General features: G+C 36.8%; 1 long non-coding RNA gene across 1 annotated transcript; it reads right to left on the reverse strand.

Annotated features, from left to right (window-relative positions):
* Positions 1 to 2,723: 2,723 nt before the first annotated feature.
* On the reverse strand, positions 2,724 to 13,394 carry LOC144311897 (uncharacterized). Its single transcript, XR_013377385.1, has 2 exons — positions 13,096 to 13,394; positions 2,724 to 3,167 (listed from the first exon to the last, which is right to left on the reverse strand). It is a non-coding gene; the product is annotated as an uncharacterized LOC144311897 (long non-coding RNA).
* Between the last annotated feature and the right edge of the window lie 636 nt (positions 13,395 to 14,030).

Consider the following 14,030-nt stretch of genomic DNA (forward strand, 5'->3'; position numbering starts at 1 on the left):
TGAAAGGAGTGAGATAGGGATATACATTTCTTTACATGGTTACCCAAGGTCTTAATATCACTTATTAAATTATCTAACTTTCCCTTAACTAATTAGAAGTTTTACTTATTTCTGTTTTCCTCAACAGATGAAGTTTATATATCTCAAACTAGGTCATTTCTCCTTTTCTCATCTTATGTGCAGCATCTGCCATATAGGAAATACAGTTTGTCAATTCCACAATTAGTTTATTGAGCATAAAAAGAGCACATTTCAGGTTCTCTCCCCAAAGGCAGTCATCATTGTCAGTTTCTATGATGTTCTTTCATGTGTATGTAAAACTATATCTTTATTCATATTTATTTCCATATCCATGTCTATCTAGCTATATATAAAGATTAAAATAATAAAATGAAGAAAGTCCATTCATCATCCTCACAAGAGGTGCTTATTTGCAACAGAGCCCAGACAACCTCAAGCAAATCCAAGTATATGCTAGGAAACACTAAATCAGTTAGTAAAGCCAATAGCTGACACTAATCATGCTCATAAATGAGCCAAACTCAGGATCATGACAAGGAAGTGGGCATGACTGGGACATTTCTGAGGATATAAGCATATCCCAAAGAAGACTACATAGATAACAAAGAAGGAGAGAATGGTAGGAAAACCCAGCTGCTAGCAAGTTCCATGCACTTGAATTGCCATTGTATCCACTTGGTGCTTTGTGGATAAGATCCTATTGAGTTTGATAATAAAAATTAATAATTTCTGTGACTATGTTCTGTTTCATACTAAAATCTGTGACCATCCATTGAAGCCAACATAATTGTCCATCAGAAGCATGTGGTGGAAAGATGATGAAGCACCTACTAGCTACGGCATTTCCTAAAAATTGTCCACCCTCTTTACTATTATGACAACTCATTCCTACCCTACTACTACCTTTTTGGAAGAGGCAATTTCCTATGAATTAGAATTTGTTGTTGTTGTTGTTGTTGTTTTTGGGTTTTCTTAGATTTTATTATTTATTTATTTATTTATTTATTTATTTATTTATTTATTTTTATTCATGAGAGAGAGAGAGAGGCAGAGACACAGGCAGAGGGAGAAGTAGGCTTCAAGCAGGGACCCCAAGTTGGACTCGATCCCAGGTCTCCAGGATCATGCCCTGGACGGAAGACCCCGCCAAACCACTGAGCCAGCGGGGCTGCCCAAGATTTTATTTATTTACCCATGAGAAACAGAGAGAGAGAGAGAGGCAGAGACACAGGTGGAGGGAGAAGCAGGCTCCATGCAGGGAGCCAGACATGGGACTCGATCCAGGGTCTCCAGGATCATGCCCTGGCCCGAAGGTGGCACTAAACTTCTGAGCCACCCAAGCAGCCCAGTTGTTTTTTTAGAATTGCATTTATTTTGAATGGAAAATATATACATGTGGTAAAAAATTCAAATGTTACCAAATACACATGAAAGAAAAAGTACATTTCCCCCATTTCCGTCCTTAGTTCTCCAGGCTCCAGCTTCTTCCAAGAGAGAGTTGCCAATGTTAATTTTTCATTTCACATTCTTCCAGAGATTGTATCTTACATATCATTATATATTTTATTTAAATAGGGCATAATTTATATATCATATGTATTTATATGGTATGTATAGTATGTATATATCATGCTTTAAAAAATAAAACAGCAGCATGCTTTACACAATTTTCTGCACTCTTTTTTTTTACTTAATGATGTATTTTAGCATGTGTTTCATGTTAGTACTGTAGATAGAGTTCCCTCATTTTTAATAGCTACATAGTATTGTTTGGCTGTAATATAATTTATGTAGCCATCTCTTATTAGTAAATATCTAGTCTCCCATCTTTTGTTTTTAGAATAATTCTTTAATAAATAACTTCATACTTTATAATACCATTTTAATTCACAGTCCTTTTGAAGATCAGTAAGAGATTATTTATAACATAATTTACATTGTTTCTACCGTTGATCTCCATCTATCAAAAAGTTGTACTATAGTAGTTGTCAAACAGAGGTCTCTATTGATAGCCACTGGCTAAAAGTAACATAAAGACATGTCGTGTTTTTGTCCAGATGATAATTTTTCATAATGGAATGAATTTTCAGCACTAAAATTGTCAGAACTGGGATGTGATTTTGAGAAAAAACACCAAAATTGAGATTTAGGGTGCTTTTAAATAACTAAATATTTACGAAGCTGCCCTCACATTCTTGACCAACAATAGCTGGTCAGAGCTAAATAAAAGCTATTCAATTCAGTTGTGGCATGGACTTCTTCAGTCTACCATATAACCAAGATCAGAACCAAGATTGCTCCACATCTCTGAGGTTGCGCTAATTGTCATTTATCATCATACATTCTTTATTTTCCCTTCCAGAACAGAGTTAAGAAAAAAGTGAAACACTTTTTTATTCAAATGTCTTCTCATAGTTGTAAAAAAATAGACCCATAGTCACCCCTATTCCCTATTGCCTCACACCCAGATGCTCCCTCACTCATTTACATAACTACCATGGCCTCTCCAAAATATCTGAGTTTGCAATCCCGTGTTTAAAATAAACAGACTTTCCCCAGGGTCAAACATATTTTCAGAAACAGTCCAATAAAGATCTATTATCTATCTCTTCTTTTTATTTAAACCCTCCTTCCATTTGTCAACTTTTTGGACAGGTTTGACCTAGAAAGGATTATTTATTTTTTAATACCATTTCTTTAAAAAAAAAAAAAAAAAAAACTCAGACTGTCCAATGGACTTTGCAGCTACAGTGGCCAATCCATTAATTCTGGAGGAAGAAGAGCAGCTGGCAAAACTAATCAGTGTTGGACATTTGCATTTTTTCCCTTTTTAATGGTCTCCCCTGGTGCTGGGAGATTGGTTTTCTGTGTTGGAAGAAGAGCATAGAGAGCAGCTGCTGCCTCCCAGTCTACTGCGTAGTAAAGGAAAGAGCGTGGTGCAGAATTCATCTACCAAATATCCCAACAGGTTAACCAGTTCTGGAGCGAGGAAGTCACAGCTTGCTTTTGAAGGTTCTTTGTATTGAGTATAAAAGATTTTATGTTTAAGGGAATAAGATGTCTCTCTTCAAATTCTCTCTCTGTATATATACTCTAGACAGTAAGATGATGCTTCTAAGGCTTGAGAATCTTCTATTGATGAGAGGCTGCCAAAAAAAAAAAATTAAATACAAGTAGGAACTTGAAAAAATAAGCATAAGCATGTTCCTAAAATCAGGCAGAAATGTGACGCTCACTGTAAATTATTGAGTGCTTCCTATTGAGTGCTTCCAGGCATTATGCTCAATGCTGTACATGCATTATCTCATTTAATTTTCTCAATACTCAAAGACATGTGCTATTGTTAACCCTGTTTTATAGTTGGAGAAACTAAAAATCAAAAAAGCATAGGGGTTTTTACAAGGGCTCTAAACTTGTAAAAGGCAGACTTGATATTCATCTAGGTCTTTCTGACTTGTACCCTTAGCTAAACCCCTATTTGCTTCCTCCACAGAACAAGCAGTCTATAAGGCGGTTGGTGGAGTATTTTCAGTGAGGACCACCGAGTATATTCCCTTTGGAATCTATAATGCTGCTCTGGATAATCACTCAAGGAAGAACATTTTCATTCTACTCTTTATGGGATTTTTTTCCTTCCCTATCTTCTTCATAAGAATCAATCTGTCATTGGCCCCTTTCTCGTCAAACAATTCACAACTGAAGTAGCTACACTATGACCTCACTTCTATTCTGAAAGATTATTTCTTTTATTGGCCACTTCTCTTCCTGGCATTCCTAAGTGCTCCTTGATGCCCTAAAAAGTTAAATCACTATTTACTAGCTCTTGTTACTGACAGCAAACCACTCACTGCAACTACTTGGTCAAGCCATACCTAACCAAGGTCAGCTGTCCCCTAACCCATGAAACTTCAAACTTCATACCCTGTTTCTCTCTAAATAGATCTGTAGTGATACTATTTTTTTCAAATAGTTACTTACAATTTGCATGCAATAAAATACACTCTTTGTGGTATATAGTACTATGTGTTTTAATAAAGCCATATAGGTGTATACCCACTACAACAATCAAGATAAAAGCACTTCCATCCTCCCCCCACAAATTCTCTCATGCCAACCCATTGTTGTCACCCACTCCTAACTCCTAAATTCTGACACAGATCATTCTCTGTTCCTATTAATTTACCTTTCTCTATAATGTCATATAAAATGCAATCATATCATGTGTATTCCTTCAAGTCTTCTTTCACTTAGCATAATGCATTTGAAATTCATCCATGTTTTTGTGTGTCTCACTAATACATTCTTTTTTTTCTGATGAATAATATTCTGTTGTAGAGATGTTCTACAGTTTGTTAATCCATTTACCAGCTGAGGGGCATTTGGATTGTTTCCAGTTTTTGATGACTATGAATAAAACTGCTATCAACCTTTGTGTACAGTACTTTTGTGAATACGGATTTTTATTTCAGTTATGTAAATACCTAGGAATAGAATTGCTGGGTCATACAGTAAATTTAATTTTATGAGAAACTGCCAAACTATTTTCCAATGTGACTGTAACATGTGCATTTTTGCTAGCAACATATGATAGTTCCAGCTATTCCACATCCTTGTCAGCACTTGATATTGTCCAGGTTTTTTGTTTGTTTTTAGCTATTCCAACAGGAGTGTAGCAGTGTGTACAAGGCAAGAATTGTGTATCTCATCATGGTTCTAATGTAATTCTCTGATGATTAATGTTGAATATCTTTTCATATGCTGAGTTGCCATCCAAATATCATCTCTGGTGAGATGTCTCTCAAAACTTCTATACATTTTAAAAATTAGGTTGTGTGGTTTTTGGTGATATTTTCATAACATAAAGATTAACTCATTTTATATTGATCTTCCTTTAAAACTTAAATATCCCAGAAAGGTAATACATTAAGTTTCTACAGATCACTGATACCTTAGTATAGATTAGTTCCATCCATTCACTCAAAGACATAAGCACTTACTTACAGGTCTTTATACTAGATACTGTGAATACAAAAATAAGCAAACTTAGTCAGCTTTCAAGGAGAATTGTTTAACCAGATTGCTATCCATGCAGCCAAATAAAACCAGCCTTGAGGTAAAGGGAATTTTATGGCATACAGTTGAAATTAGCATGGCAATTTTAGAGCAGGGGCTCTTGCAGTAATATCCCTATATCAACAGCATTAAAATTACCTGGAAATTTGTTAGAAATCTACTGAATCAGAAAGTCTGGGGAGGGACTTAATAATAAATGTATTAAAAGCACTCTAGGTTATTTTGATGTACATTCAAATTTGAGAGCAAGGAGAATTGCTGAAGATACGTAGAGGAGGAGATGGGTGGTGAAAATTTTTCTTCATGCTCATTTTATATCCATGTACTTTTGAGTAGTTTTGTCTTCTATTATACTATAGTGTTTAGACTTGAAAATTTGGTGGGTAAAAAATCCCCCATATACTTCAGAGTTAGCATCATACTCATCAAAGAGTTACTTCATCCTGTGTGTTAATTCTGAATGTACTCAGTTGGTCACTCTTAGAATGGTGAGCTCTCTCCTCACCATCTCTGTCATTTCTAGCTCTGGTCAACAGCAGCAAGAGGAAAAAAAAAAGCAGTGCATCCTGAGTGAACAAATACATAGCAGTAGGTCCAACCCAGTTTTAACAGATCAATCATTTTGCCACAACATTTCTCTCCTGATTCCAAGAAATTTTCCCTCTCTCTTTTTGTTGTTGACATTGCTTCTCTTTTAGAAAATTTTGAGCACGAGGAAGTTCTTCAAGGAGTTACTAATTCTTGCCTTGTACACACTGCTACAGAAAGGTTTCAAGGGAATAAACTCTTTTCAGAAGAAAAAAGTAAGTCAAAGGCAGGTTATCTTTTTGAAACACATAACCTAATTCCAGTTTTACTTATTCTCTACTATATAAATTTGCTATTTTCCCAAATGATAGCTATTCACTCAACCTGTGCTGTATGAAAAACTTCCAAAATATGTCAACCAAAATCTTGTATATACGTATTCATGGAAGCATTATACAAATAGTCAAAAAGTGAAATCACCAAGTGATAGATGAATAAAACCAAGTAGTGTAACTATTTAATGAAATATTTGGCCTGGAAAATGGGTAAGGTACTGACACATGCTACAATGTGGATGAATCTTAAAAACTTACTAAGCAAAAGAAGTCAGATACAAAAAGCCACAGACTGTATGATTCCGTCTATGTAAATGTCCAGAATAGGCACATTTTTAGAAGCAGAGAGCAGATTAGTGGTTGCCAGGAGTCAGAGGGAGAGGGGAACAAGGAGGTATTGGAGTTTCTTTTCATAGTAATAAAAATGAAAATGTTCTTTAGATAGTGATGATGGCTGCATGACTCTATGAATGTACTTAAAACCACAAAAGGATATACTCTAAAAGGGTGACATTTTTGGTTTTTGAATTATACCTCAATAACACTGTAATTTTTTTAACAAAAGAAAAAAGTTGAGAGATTGAGTCTCTTCTTATAGAACAATTTCTCAGGTTGGGTAAGTTCTGTGCAGTAGAGTGGGAGATCATGACGGATCTTGAATGATCGTATAGAGAGAACTAAACAACTACAGGATTAGACCTGCATTTATGATTTATTCTAGAGGTAGGAAGACTTATGTAGAAACTAGTTTACAGGTTGCAGTATGTTATAGGCCACTAAAGACATTATGCAGCCTTTAGTGTTTTAAATTAAGACATTCTTAAAATGTCCACATTCTGTGAGAATCTTAAAAAGTAACCTCCTTTTTACCATCCTCTGACAAAGTATATATAAAATTCTACCACAGAGTAGAATTTTTAGCCAATCTCTCTATCCTCACTTACCATCTTACTTGCTTTTGGTTTTTTAACTGAATTGATCAATAGCTTTGATATTATTAGAAATGGATACACTTTTATTTTATTTTATTTAAAGATTTCGTTTATTTATTCATGAGAGACACACAGAGAGAGAGGCAGAGACATAGGCAGAGGGAGAGGCAGGCTCCTCAGGGAGCCTGATATAGGACTCCATCCCAGGATCCCGGCATCACTCCCTGAGCTGAAGGCAGGCACTCAATCACTGAGCCACCCAGGCATCCCAGATATGGATACATTTTAAATAGAAGTTTGCTTTCTAAATTATTCCTCTGGTAAAGGGACCAAGCTGCATATATGTACTTCATAAGAGACAACACAGAGGGAAAATTTGGTGAAGAGTGAATATATGGCTATGGAAGTCATAGGGATAAAATATTAAAGAAAAACATTAGAAGAAGATCAGCTAAAAATTTCACCCCAGATTAAAAGTAAAGCATATTTAGGGATGCCTGGGTGGCTCAGCAGTTGAGCATCTGCCTTCAGCTCAGGGTATGATCCCAGGGTTCTGGGATCAAGTCCTGCATCGGGCTCCCTGAGGGGCCTGCCTCTCCCTCTGCTTATGTTTCTGCTTCTGCCTCTCTCTGTGTATCTTTCATGAATAAATAAATAAAATCTTTAAAATAAATAAATAAAAGTATAGCATATTTAAATTACGATTTAGAGTAAAAGCACAACCTGAAAGTTCAAAAACAGGACAATGGTTTTAAAAATTATGGTATATTCATGTGGAGATTATAAAGATATTAAAAATAAAACTTCATATTTAATAACATAAATGACTATAATCCCAAAGAAGTTCAATTATTAATATAATGTGATCCTAAGTATGTATATGTATATGCATATATATAAAATCTTCTTATATAATTTTCATATACACATCTGTATTAAACATATAGTTTTTGACATAAAATACAGATATGCATATATAAACATATTTTCTATTATATATGAAATAAAGTTTTACACATTTATATTTATAAAATATACTTAAAATAATAATTTTATATATATATCATTAAAATGTTAATAGGGATAAGATTATGGGTCATTTTTATTCTTTTTATTATAAGTCCTGAGGAGCTAGCATGATGGATATGCCAATAGCTTGGAAATTCGAGCAACAAAACTGCCCTCTGATGTAGTCACTTTGGAAAATATGTTGGATGCTTCTTAAGAAGTTAAATGTAAATTTACCATATAACCCAGCAATTCCACTCATTGGTATCTGCCCAAGAGAAATGGCAACATGTGGCCACACAAAGACCTACCATAAATGTTCACAGCAGCATTATTCATAATAGCTAAAAAATGGAAACAACTCAAATATCCATCAACAATTATGGCATATCCATACAATAGAACATATAAAAAGGAATGCATAATGATACATGCTACAAAATGGATAGATCTCCAAAACATTATTGTAAACCTCTAAAAGAAGCCAGACACAAAAGACCATAATACTATAGGATTTTATTTATTTGAAATGGGGATGGGAACAGAGATTATGTAAACAGGCATTATGGACCTTATTGAGCTGATGAATGTGTTATGACAAGCACAACCTCGTAAACTTCCTAAAATTCTCTCACCAGTACACTTAAAATGAGTAAGTTTTATGATATGTAAAGTATACATCAATAATTTTTTTAAAAAATAGAGCCCTTTGAAAGATGAGCTTTAAGTGAGCAGTTAGCAGACCTGGGCAGAGATCTACAAAACCACCTTTAGAAGATAGAATGGCTCCCAATCCAACACGACTTGACTATAACCTAACAGTGTAGTAAGAAATCTACATAAGGATGTGTCATGAAATGGAGGGTAGGAAGTAATGGGACTATTGATAAAGGGGAGAGATGGCCTTGGCTTAGTGTATCAGTGTATTAGGGTTTCCATTACTCTTATGAGGGATGTAGAGAGGAGAGGAAAGGGGTAGTACTGAAAAGATAGCTCAGTTAGTTAAATGAGTTCCCCTGCACTGATTCCAGGCACCTAGTCCAAGAAAACAGTTGTTGGTTAGCTTGTCCTGCAGCCTTACTACAAGGTAAGAATGAACTGAAAGGTGAGTACAACTCCTTCTAGACTGTGGCCTTGCTCTTGTAAGCTAACAATCTTAATATCCTGGGTACCATAGCAGTTACTACAAATCCAATTAATGTTAATTCATTCCTATAAAAACAGGCCTCTGAGCGTATAAAGCAGAGAGCCTGAGTTTGGAGGGTAGTGAGTTTTCCAGAATAAATGTCTCCCAGGAGAACTGGTCTGAGTGACTGGAGACCTCCTGAGTTGGTAGCCTCTATCTTGATGTATATGCCTAGCCCAAGTGCCTAGCACTTGAGACAGCCCAGTGCAAGACAGTAGAGCATATGATAAGAACATAGACTTTGGAATCAGACTGCCTTGGTTCAAAGTCTGTGCTAACTCCTTAGCAGACTTTGGAAAAGCTACTTAACTTAAATCTTTCAATTTTCTCATCTACAAAACACAGATAACAACAGTATCTTCTTAACATGATTGTTAAAATGAATAAATGCAATCATATACATAGAGCATTTAGCACAGAGCTTGTCACCTGGTAAACACTCAAACGTTATTACTCCTTAGTTGGCATACTTTTTACATTTTTCTGTTTTTAATCATTTTCTTAAATGAATATATGTCATTTCAGTTCATAATCAGAAAATGATGTTATTCAAAAACTTGAAATGAATGTAATTTCTGTTCAACCAGAAAAAAAGAAAAAAGAAAAAAAGAAGAGTAAAGAACAGAGATGGAGGAAAGAAGAAGAAAAGAAAGAAACATCCAGAAATGCTAATGAGGGACATTTTAGAAGGACATAATACTGAAATCCAGGCCTTTCTGTCTAATACAAGCCATCTGGTAACTGCATCTGACTAAGCCTTACCAAGATTTTTCTTATGAGAATTCATTTGCCACTGTTTATTCCACACTTGATCTCTGAGGGCAAATAGGTAGATTTACTCCTCACAGAGCAGGGATAAACAGTGGAAGGAGATAAGAAGGAACAACGCAGTGACAAAAGTAAGGAGTGATTAAAGGTGAGAGGCAGCAAAGACCCCTTCCCCACATTCCTCTCAATTCTCTCAGAGTTAGAATCTAAGTCTGTGGTTTTAGACAAAGCTCACACACAATTTAAACCACAGATGTAGTTCCCTTCCCTAGTCCCAAAGGCTCCCAATCAGCCCTCGGCCTTGTGTAGGGAGCTGCTAAACTCCTACCCACTACTTAATTAATTTTCTGAAAAAATGATTGGCTGACATGACAGCAATAAACATCAAATTCCATTAATTAATACTGAGACATCAGTGTCTGTGTTGTTTCTCAATTACACATTCAGATGCAGCCCCCTTTGTGCTGGTACTATTTAGTCATGAAGCCCCAGAAAAGTCCATTACAATGGAAGGGCGACCAAAGGTGTGTGGGAGATGGCATCCACATACACCAAAATAATCAATTTGGAGGAATTCATACTCCAAAGTGCACTCGCCAGAGAAAGGTTTTTGGGACCGGATGAAAGGATTTAAATGTGGTTAGGTGAGGCATTTTCATTTTGCTGATGGCCTGGAAGGGAACTATCAGCTTGATGAACACAGAGCTTCCCCTGGGTTCTAAGACACACTCTTTACACTGGCTTTCCCAGTCTTCTTCCCTGGCTCCTTTCCTCATTGTTCTCTCTCTCATTCCTTTTTTTTTTTTCCCCTAACTACAGTCATCTTCAATTTCATGTTAATTCAGAAGAGAGTCAAAGGGGAACAAAAAGCAATCTTTGCTTCTTCTACTCAAGTCAAAGCCCTAAAGGGACCATGGCTCCCATTGAGGCACATGCCTTAGGGCCTGGAGACAAAGCAAACTGTTCTCATGAACACTCAGAGGTTAGATCCTGGAGATAAAGCAATGTGATTAAATCTTGATAGATTTTTGTTTTAAGAACAGAAGAAGGAGGGGGGAGCTCTTGTTTGCCTGGTTACAAAGAGTGCCGTTGGCAATCCCTGCTTAATCAGGATCTTGATGAGCATATTTTCCCTCCCAGGACTGAGACACCAAGAAAGAGTCTATTTGAAGCAGCCTCCGGCCCATTCCCATGTGGTTGCTCCATCCCTGCCACTTCACTGGACCCTTCCCTGAGAAACAGCTGTTTCATTATTCTAGCAATCTTATGAAAATTGTTTGTGACTTCAGTTTGAAGATTATGAAAATAAAGCCTGAGCCCCACCCAGCCCCGGAGGGCAACATGCAAAGTTGATCATTGCTAAATGTCTTCCATACCTTTATAGGAAAGTATTATTCCCTTATTAATAAATTAATAATCTTTAATAATCTTTCCACTTTAAGAATAGAGAAACAAAAACCCAAAAAGTGAAGACATCTGCCCAAGATCACTCCCCAAATGGGTTACAGGTCCCTAACATATACACAGTGTTCAGAACTGGGAGATAATGGCATGGGATTGGCTAAAGGGACAGCATCCTTGCTGGATGCTTGGTATGGGCCTCAAGAGTCCAGATTTTGAGGTTGGTAATGTTAAGATAGGGAGGATTTATTATTATTATTTATCTCATGTAACCATATTTCAAAAGGTTGGAAAGAAGGTGAGTGCTCAGGACTAAAAAGTACAGAGGTGCACAGACAGAAATTAAATAGTAGAGATCACAATGGCATGATTTCAGGGGTGCCTGGGTGGCTCAATCAGCTAAAACATTCAACTCCTGTTCAGCTCAGTTCATGATCCCAGGGTTGTGAGATCAAGCCCTGCATTGGGCTCTGAGCTCAGTGGGAAGTCTGCTTAAGATTCTCTCTCTCCTTCTGCCCCTCCCCACCCCTTTAAAACAAAAGCCAAAACAAAAACAATGGTATGATTTCAGGTTCAGATGTACTCTAGATACAAAAAAGAAAAAGAAAAGAAAAGCTTTTAATCTGATATAAAAGATTGGAATTAATGCTGAGGAAGGAGTCAAAATATTTAATTCTATTCCCAGGTCCCATCATCACCTTGCACAGTAATCTTGATGGTTTCATTTAACCTGTCTGGTCCGTATTTCTTTCATTCATTTTAAGTGCTTGGTTATACCTGCTCTACTGTCAGGGTTGGCATGATTAGGAACCAAATAGCATTTGTCTAGCAGAAGGTTCCAAACAAACTTCAAATGGACCCAGATATGTGGTAGCAGCTGGATGCCTACCAGAGAATAATGGCTAACCTTAATAAGCTTTTTTAAAGATTTTATTCATTTACTTATTTGAGAAAGAGAGAGAGAGTGAGCACAAGTCAGGGGGAGGGAGAGAAAGAGAAGCAGACTCCCCACTGAGCAAGAGGCTCTATCCCAGAACCCTGGGGTCATGACCTGAGCTAAAGGCAGATACTTAACTGACTAAAGCACCCAGGCACCCCTAAAGCTAATAAGTTTTTAGTACATCTCAGGCACTAGATTACCTTGCAAACTATCCCCATTCAATTTTCAAATACTGTGTGAATTAAATACCAGCATTGCTCTAGTTTAAAAGATGATGAAGCTAAGGCTCAGAGATGTTAAGATACTTGCCTGAGGGCCACACAATTAGTAGATGGCAAAGCCAAGATTCAAAGCTAAATTTGTCTAATTTCAGAGCTTGAGCATTCACATGCTCAGCAATTAATTCTATATGGCAAAAGTACTTTAGTATAATTCAGAAAAGCTGTAGCATACCTCCATCGAACACAACATAAAAAACATGAAGTTGGAACACATTCATGCAAAAGGAATAGAATTTCTAGTCCTGAAAACCCCTATCAGAATGGGCTCAGTGGCAGATGGAAAGGCTTGTCCAACAAGGCAGGACTTGGGGTAGACACAGTCCTGAAACAGCCTTCCTGCTCCACAAATCAGTAGTGGCTCCCTCCACTTAAGTTCATTCCAAACAAATCCATTAAAAGCTTCATATTAATGAATATTTTATACAGTTATGACATAGCGAGTCCCATTCAGAAGAGGCTCTTACTAAAGGCTGACACGATGAACAACTAAAATAGCCAACTAATCATCAAGGCCAACGGAAATCTGGTCAAGGGACACAATAATTTTATACAAAGAAAAAAATAAAAGTCGTATAGTCCCTTCTTGCTGATTTAAGAAGACTTTTTGAAAAATTCTACTTACCATGTTCAAATATCGCCATCCATCAGCAAAAGACATCTATTTGGATAATTAATTTGTTTTTCTTCATAGTTTCTGAGGAAAGCCAATGTAGTATTTGTTTGTTTCTTTTAAATTAGGTCTCTTTCTGGATCCTTAGCAAACATACAAGCAAACATATATACATGCACACACACAAAAATACATGAATAAGTCTTAAACTACTTCCTTTAGAGATAGAAAGTGAAGAGAATCCTAAGTGAAAAACTCAGTGGCTTCCCATGTTACTATGCACTCCTCCAAGTCTTGCACCTCTCTCAGGAAAACACTGCTCAAAGATTTTGGAGGAAAAAGAGCAGAACCTATAACAGAGAAAGCAAACCAGTGGCCTGTGTGTACAATACAACTTGCAGATGTGTTCTCTTTGCTTTGCCAGTATTGGCTTGCCTACTGTTTTTAAGAAATCTGAATTCATTGTGAACATTTAAAAATCTGGATATTTCACAAGTGTTTCTGAGTTTCTGACTTCTCTTGAACAATTAGGAGATCTGGCATGATAGGACCTACATTCCTGTACAGTGACAGCCAGCTGGAGCTGAGTTGTAACTCATAGAGGGGCCAGTCACTCCAGTTCCCAGAATCCATCATGTTTCTGTGTCAGAAAGACAAGTATTTTGCCATTTGTTATTATCCTTGTGGATTTTTTCCCCTTAGATTTGACCAGAACAACAGAAGGCACATAGACCAGTGGAACAGAAGACAGAGTCCAGATATAACCCATGCATATATGTTCAACTGATTATTGACAAGGGCATCAAAAACACACAATGTGGGGGGCACCTGGGTGGCTCAGTAGTTGAGTGTCTGCCTTTGGCTCAGGTCATGATTCCAGAGTCCTGGGATAGAGTCCCTGCAGGGAGCCTGCTTCTTCCTTTGCCTATGTCTCTGCCTCTCTCTAT

The sequence above is a fragment of the Canis aureus genome, chromosome 4 (genome assembly GCF_053574225.1).
Source record: "Canis aureus isolate CA01 chromosome 4, VMU_Caureus_v.1.0, whole genome shotgun sequence".
NCBI classification, from domain to species: Eukaryota; Metazoa; Chordata; class Mammalia; order Carnivora; family Canidae; genus Canis; species Canis aureus.